This window comes from Tenrec ecaudatus, chromosome 6 (genome assembly GCF_050624435.1).
Source record: "Tenrec ecaudatus isolate mTenEca1 chromosome 6, mTenEca1.hap1, whole genome shotgun sequence".
Classification (NCBI taxonomy): Eukaryota; Metazoa; Chordata; class Mammalia; order Afrosoricida; family Tenrecidae; genus Tenrec; species Tenrec ecaudatus.
In genome coordinates this window covers 80,693,738-80,701,870 of record NC_134535.1, presented here as the reverse complement: position 1 = coordinate 80,701,870, position 8,133 = coordinate 80,693,738, and positions in this window count along the sequence as shown.

The window sequence follows — 8,133 nt, the reverse complement described above, 5'->3', positions numbered from 1 at the left end:
CACAAGCTGACTCTGCCTGCTTCTCCCCGCTGTTAAGCTTTTAATGTAAAGCATCAGTTAAGCAGCTTGAAAAGGTGGCTGGATTCTGGTCTGGCTTTTGGGTGATCTTGTTTATTAAAATTGACTTCTATATGGGAGATGGCCTGAAGCCCAGGCAGGACACACTGAAGCATTACAGCGGGCACGTCTGTCCCTACCTGCTTGCTTGTCAATTTGGTAACTCTAACCAGGTTTTTGTCTGGGAACCCCCTAGGTCAGGGTCGGTCAAATGCACCTGGTGGGAGTGCTGCGGAACAGCGAGAAGAATGTATTCTTTCTTATCTGTGGTTAGGGTGGAGGAAAGGATGACAAAAATATGGTGCCAGGACAAAGCATAAGCTTGAGTTAAATATCAAAACTCTTAATACAGGTGGTGGGATCACTAGAAAAGGAGCCTAAACGCTTTTCAATCCGAGATAAATCAGGGAGAGAGAAGGGAACATGAACCGTACCACTCTCTCAGCCCCGTCCCTTTCCAGAGCGGACAGAGGAGGAGGGGGGTTCTGCGATCTCGTGTGCTTGCTAACTGGCAGGATGAGTGCAGACTTGGGTTCCTCCAGTGAGGTGGGTAGATCGGGAGAGGAGGACTTAGGTGGTGGGGCTCTCTGGATGACCAGAACAGGGAGAGGGGTGAGTAGGAGGGGAGACAAGGTATTCAGGCAGGTCTGAAAAGGTAGACATCAGAGGGGGTGCAGAAGCAGGAGGAGAGGAGGAATTTTCTTTAGTCAAGATGACTTGGGAAGGGGAGCAGGAAATACAGAGAAAGGGACGGGAGCGCAGAGAAAAGGCGGCCTGCATGTACAGAATCTCAGACTATTTGTGAGTTCACTTGTGGTTTGAATTGGGGGTGCCAGCCTCCACCACTAATCATGGGTTCAGTAAGCACAATCGTATGGTTGAGATATATAAAAATTATATTAAAGTCATCGAGAACATTAGAGATAGAGGAGAGATTGGATTAATGGAGTCAGACACAATTCATGGTAGCATGCTCACCTCAGCCCTGCTTGGTGGTCCTCGTGGGGGGAGCCTGGCCACGAGAGCAAGAGAGCCTCCACTTTATTGCTAACCAAGGGTTATATCTCCTTAGGGGGGCATGATTACAGGTAACCACACATCGTAGGAAGGGGATGTATGATAGGCATAAGTGTGACAGGAAGGGGATGAACTAGGGGTGTGCCCATAGGAATGGGAAGGTCTAGGAGTATACATGTGACAAGATGGGCGGACCCTAGCTTCATGATGGCGGCCTAACCTTGGTCACCCTTGGGTGGGCTTGACCTCTCTGTGGTCTCCTACAAAGAAACAGACTACTATGCTTATCAGAAGGGAGTGGGCCCTATTTGTGTGGGATAAACAGTGGTGTCTGCTTGCTCTAGATGGCTGATAGCTCTTAGGGAAAATAACCCCTGACCTACTCTTGATGACCTCCAAGCGTATAGTCAGTCCCAAGCAGCTAAGTTTGGCATATATTTGGGGGAGACAACTTGGTAGAAATCCTTCTGTTTCCTACATACACTGGCAGAAATTGTGGAGATTTCAGAGATATTGAAATCAAGTGATTAAAGTTGTTACTTCCAAGAGCTTTCTGACCCCTCCCTCCTGCTGGTCTCAGGGGGGTGGTCACAGATTTGTGCCCTGCTTCCCTGTCTGGGAGAGGCCTGTAAGAGGCTGTGGGTATTGGTTCAGAGGAGGCTGAGCAGGGAGGGAGCTGCAAAGAGGAGAAAGATTCCAGGGAGTCTGCGGGGTCTGGCTCCAGGGAGGGGACAGGTGTCGGAGGCACAGTAGAAAGGGATGGGAGCAAAGAAAGAAAAAGACCTGAACATATAGGACTTCTGATTATTTGTGAGTCTGTTGACAAAAGTTGTTGAGGTTGTGGAGAAAGTTAAAATCCAAAGTGCTATTTTCTGGCTAGCATGATTCGTCCAATTGGTACTGAGGCCAAACTTGGTTCCAGAAAAAGACCAGGCGCTAAGGGCGGAGATCAGGAGCCAAACCCAATTCAGTAAGGTTGTCAGTAGGCACCCCCAAAGGACTGTCCTTAGGAGGTTAGGACATAGGACTTCCCATTGTGTCTCAAGCTGCAAGGGGTGGGGACAGAGAAGGGTGTCCCCTGGTCCCTGTTCACACCCATCAGTCAGAAAGCAGTCCAGTAACCCTGAGGGCGTCCCAATCAGAGTTAGAGACCCAGGGGAGAGTCCTGGACTCTCCGGAACAGGAAGGTTCCCTGGCGCAGATCTTCGGCTTTTGTCCAGCAGACAGGGACCTCGGATCAGAGAGAGGCACAATGGAAGCCGAGGAGGGGGAGGGGGGCCTGGCTTTTATTCAGGGTGAGAAGAAGGGAAAGCAGATTTTAGAGAAAGCACCACAGAGCTGCAAAGACAAACAGGTAGAAAAGGCTCAGGCACCCTCTGTGTTCCAGGCCAGGCAGAAGGTGCAGTGACCGCCTGGCCTAGTGCTAGGAGTCCTGTTGTCAGCAGGAGTCCCAGGAGGTAAACACAGAGACAAAAGGCTGGCGGCCACATGAGAGAAGACAGACACAGAGAAAAGATGGACAAGAGAAACTGGCCTTATCGTTGCACCCCTTTCGGGGAAAGGCAGTTCTTTCCAGCTCCTGTTGGTACTGGGGTTGCAGCATAAACCCCTGGAGCGGTGCCACATTCAGCTTCCCAGCGTACTTACCTGTCAGGACTTTCAGCTACTTAGCTTCACGTGGACTCTAAGTTCCTGTACGAGTTTGCTGGTCCTCGGTGTCCAGAGCACAAAGACAGAACAGACATACAGAGAGATACTGAGCAGAACTCACTCATTCAGAGAGGCTCCTAAGGTTCTAGAGGAGAGGAGGGGTGGGCTGCGTCCCAGCTGAAGCAGGGCCAGAACAGCACGGAGCCCGTGTCCCTACCTCTCCTGGGTTTCGGACACCAAATGTAAAGGTGAAACTGAGGTACAGGGAGACAGACAGACATAACTGACAGGTCAAGGGAGAGCAGAAACAGAAATAACTTTATTAGGGTGGGAGCTCCCGGATGAGGTTCCGTGACTTAGGCCAACAGGTCAGGGAAGTTGAGGTCAGCAGCTGGGGACTTGGAAACTCCGAGAATTGCTTGTCCACTCCTAGTGGCTTTCTTAGAACGCAGGACATCTGGTCTCACGGGTTATCTTATCTGGAGCCTTCTGCTGCTGGCCTTCTGGACGTGCAGGGAAGCAAGTACAGGGTCCTGACCTGCTTCAGTGCAGTCAAACACCTGGGGTATGTAAAAACTGCTGTTCTGACAGGGTGTGTACGGGAGAACGCAGACCTCTCCAGAGAAGCCATGATGGGCACTCACCCAACACAGCCACCTCATGAGATGGTTAGCCCTTCACCTATTCTTCTTTGGTACAGTAATTGTGTATTCTTTCCATTCCCTTTTGGCATTTCCATTCAACATTTAGGCCATCCTTCAGTTTTGCAATTAGAGTCTTGAATATTTTCTTCTCTTCTTTCAGCTTGAGAAATGCTGAGCTGATCCTCCCTTCTGGTTTTCTAATTCCAATTCTTTGCATGGTAATAGTTTACTGTGTCTTCTCAAGAAGCCCTTTGAAACCTTCTGTTTATCATCTCTTCCATTTTCCTTGGCTATTCTACGTCCAAGTTGCAGTCTCTTCTGACATCTAGTTCAAGCATTTCTCTCCCTTTACTTTTTATTGAATTTGATGAATTTATCCTGATCTTTTTTACATTGTACACATTTTGTCTTATTCAATTGCTTTTTAGTTAACAGGTAAAAAGAAACAAGCATTTGCAGTCTTATAGTTACCTACACCAGCGCTCTTATACTTTTCTCGTTAGTTCAAACGACTATCTAGAATCATTTGTTTTTAGCCTGAAATACTCTTTAGTAGTCTCTCTCTATATATATCTATACTCACTTTAAATTTTGTCAATAGTTTTATTGATATAAATTCACCTATCATGCACTTTCATAGTTCAGTTGCTTTTAAAAAGAGGTGCATATTCATCATTACACTCAGTTCAAGTGCACACTCATCCCTCCAGGACTCATTATTTGCTCCTCAGCCTCACCCTTCCTGTATCCCTGATAAGCAATTACATCAGTGCTTCAGAAACTGGGAAACATAGCAAAAGAATAAAAAAGAAAATCCAAAGAGACAAAAAGGAAGAAACATAAGACCACCAGCAATATTAAAAGAAGCCAGAGAGAAATTTTCTGTTATGGAACAAGTGAGAAATACTTAAACCTAGGGCAAATTCAGGGTGTTCAAGAGGGAGGTCCACTGACAAAGCATCATATTACACGAAAGAGCAGTGGTTCTCAACCTGTAGGCCAAGACCCCTTTGGGGGTCGAACGACCCTTTGACAGGGGTTGCCTAAGACCATCAAAAAACATATACATATTTCATAAGATATAATTACATATTGTTTTGTGATTAATCACTATGCTTTAACTAGGTTTAATGATGTTCAATTTTTAACAACGAAAATACATCCTGCCAATCAGATATTTACATGATGATTCATAACAGTAGCAAAATGACAGTGATGAAGTAGCAACAGAAATAATGTTATGGTTGGGGGGTCACCACCACATGAGGAGCTGTATGAAATGGATGCGGCCTGAGGAAGGTTGAAAACCACTGCCACAGTGCCATCCAGCATAAGAGAGTTTACAATAATCTCTAAGAGTAAGGCTGTTCTCGTCCCTGACTGTGGCCAGAGGCAGACCTGCCAGAGGCTGAACCTGACTAGGTACTCTGCAGGTGGATTCTGGGCTCCCATAGCCTTCTAGGGACTGGGTGTTCACAATTTAAACCCGGATGCTCTTCCTTCATCGTGTCTGGATTTTGTTACCTGTCATCTCTGGATTACACAGGCTGGTGTGTTTCTTCTGTGTGGATTTATGTGACGTCAAGGTCTGAGCATATACCTACAAAACAGTATGATTCGGTCGTAAAGGCTTTTCCATCACTGCATCCCCAGGGGAAAGTTGGACACGGAATAAGGAACCCTTCAGAAGAAATGATGCGTTTGCGTTGTGGTGACTGGAAAGCACCGTGGGTGACTGGAAGAACAGACACATCTGTCTGGGAAAAGTCCAGCAGATGAGTCCTTAAAAGCAAGGATGACAAGACTTCGGTTTATGTACTTGGATCATGTGACAACAGTATAAGCCCCTGGAAAAAGTATCAGCAGTCCCTGGAAAAAATACATCACCTTCGGTAAAGTACAAGACAGCAACAACAACAACAAAAACCCTCAATGAAAAGGAAGGACACACTGGCTTCAACAATAGGCTCAAACATAGCAATCTGGAGGATGGCGCTGTGTGGCCCCCATCTGGATGAGTCCTAAGGGGCGGCTGCATAATTGAGGGCTACATGAAAGAGACATGAGAAGGCATGCAAGGGCTCACCTCTTCCAATGGAGACCGGAGACCAGAGCCACAATGTATTCGCACTTGAGCTTACCAGCATATAATCTCGTGCATGCAAGCCCCAGTAAGCATATATATAAACAAGAAGGGGTTGTATTCGAGGCATACAGGAAATATGAGGGGGTGAGCTAGGTATATGCATGCCATAAGAAGGAGAGATACTAGCAGCATATGAAGGGGTACCCCCCCCGAAAGATTTTTCTCTTCAAAGCTATGTTTTTATATTTCTTTACAAAACAACCTTACCATCTTCAAATTATTCTCCATTACACTTAATACATTTGTCCAGTCTGCAATTTCACTCTTGGAAACATTTTTCAAACTCATCTGTTTGGATGGCTGACAGCACCACCCTCATTTTTTGTTGTTGTTATTGTTTTGTTTTTTACCTCTTCTACATAGTCGATCACTGTCCTTTCATGGCCCACTGCATTCTCAAAGCAAAAATAAGGCACCCTTACAGATCAGAATAGACCAGAGCATGGACACTGCTACAGACAAGAGCCCACAACACAGGGAACCCAGGATACATAAAGCCCTCAGGGCCAACCAGGAGAACAGAGATATCAGGAGGATAGGGAGCGGGGAGAGATAGGAGTGATCACAAGGGTCGACCTATAACCCCCTCCCAGGGGGACGAACAACAGAAAAGTGGGTGAAGGGTGACAGAGAAGGATGTAAGATATGAAAATAATCATCGATAACTTATCCAGGGTTCATGAGGGAGAGCAGGGTAGGGAGGGAATGAGCAGCTGATATCAAGGGTTCAAGTAGAAAAAGCTTTGAAAATCATGGCAACATCTGTACAAATGTGCTTGACACAATGGATGAATGCATGGATTTTGATAAGAGATGTAAGAGCCCCCAATATCAGATATTTACATTACGATTCATAACCAAAGCAAAATTATAGCTATGAAGTAGCAATGAAAATAATTTTATGGCTAGGGGTCACTACAACATGAGGAACTGTAGTAAAGGGTCCTGGCATTAGGAAGGTTGAGAACCACTGCTTTAAGCAGTTGACCTTCAGCAGATATAGTAGCAACCATGTGCTTACAAGTAGCACCTTAAAATTGGCAGTATTTTTTTAAAGGCATTATTATGGGGGGACATTGTGGGGAATAACTTTTACTTAGGAGAATGTGACTGGAATATATCTCCAACCCACGAAGTGAAGGTCTCCCTCCACAGAAGCCCCCGCCTCCCAGACTCCTTAACTATGAACTTGCAGAGTTTGTCCTTAAACACTCTCTTCCTGGTTGCTTCCCACATGGCCCCAGACTGGGTAGTATTGTGTTCTGTTGTACGCAGGATTTCTATGAGTCAGAACCAAACCGACAGTAACAAAGCAATAAATTTCTGATGCAACATGGATGGATTTTGAAGATAGTATGTTAAGTGAAATAAGCCAGACATAAAAGGATAAATATTGTATAATTGCATTTACATGAAATAACCAGAATTGGTAAATACACATAACATAGATTAGTAGTTGCCAGGACTGTGGGAACTGAGGGCTGAACAAGGGTTGTTATTGCTTAATGGTTACCGAGTTTCTGTTCAGAGTGATGAAAAGCTTTGGGAAGAATGGTGATGGTTCCGCATCGTGAATATAATGAATGTTACTTATTTGTATTTAACAATGGCTAACATGGCAAACTTGGCGTCCATGTCTTACCACAATTGAAAAAAGAAATCCATGCTTTCCCATTCAACTGTGAACCTGGCTTCCCTCTCACACTTTATCTTGTACCACGCTCCCTATTCTCTGCAGCAACTCCAGCTGTTGTCATTGCTCTTAGTTGCCAATGAGTTGGCTCTGACTCTTAGCACAGCAGGTTTATGTGTAACAGAATGACAAATGTGCGGTGTTATACCATCTTCGTGATCACTTGCATGCCACTAGCCTTTACATTCCTCAAGTGGGGCTTTGCTGTCGCTGTGCTCTTGTGCTTCCCCTTAGAGCGGAGCTGGCTGGCAGGCTGCTGCTGTGCACCGTGGAGTTGATTCAGCCTCTTAGGGAGACGGCTTACAGATGACAAACCAGAATACGGCCTGGCCCTACACCAGCCTCACAACTGTTATGCCTGGGCCCGTGATTTCAACCACAGTGGCAATCCATCTTGCCCAGGGGCACTGTCTTTTTCACTTTATCAAATGTGTCCTTTTTCCAGGGACTTGTCTTTCCTGGTAACATGTCCAAAGTCCACAGTTTAGACAAACTGCAGAATAAGTTGCTTGTAATTGTGATCTTTGCTTTAATGTCATTTCTCCAGAGGCCTTATCTGACCATATTGTAGAGCTGCACCCACTTAGTTTATTACCCTGCCTTGTTTTAATTAAGAAGCCTTAGGGAGGCAGTGTCTAAGTGCCTGGGGGCTAACCAAGCCATTAGCACTTAGCTCCAAGAGAGACTTTGACAGTTTATTTATACAAAGATTTACAACCTAGTAAACTGGTGGGGAGGGGGTAAGGCGCAGTCCTGTCAGGTCCCACAGGACCCTCCTAAATTGGGACCAACTTCGTGTTAGGTTTTTTGGATGGGTTATTTTAATGACCTGCAGAACATTGATCATTTCTAATACGTATTCATCTGCTGATGTCTGTTTTTCCCTCACGAAATAAAACCTCCTGCAGTCAGCTACCTAGTCAATT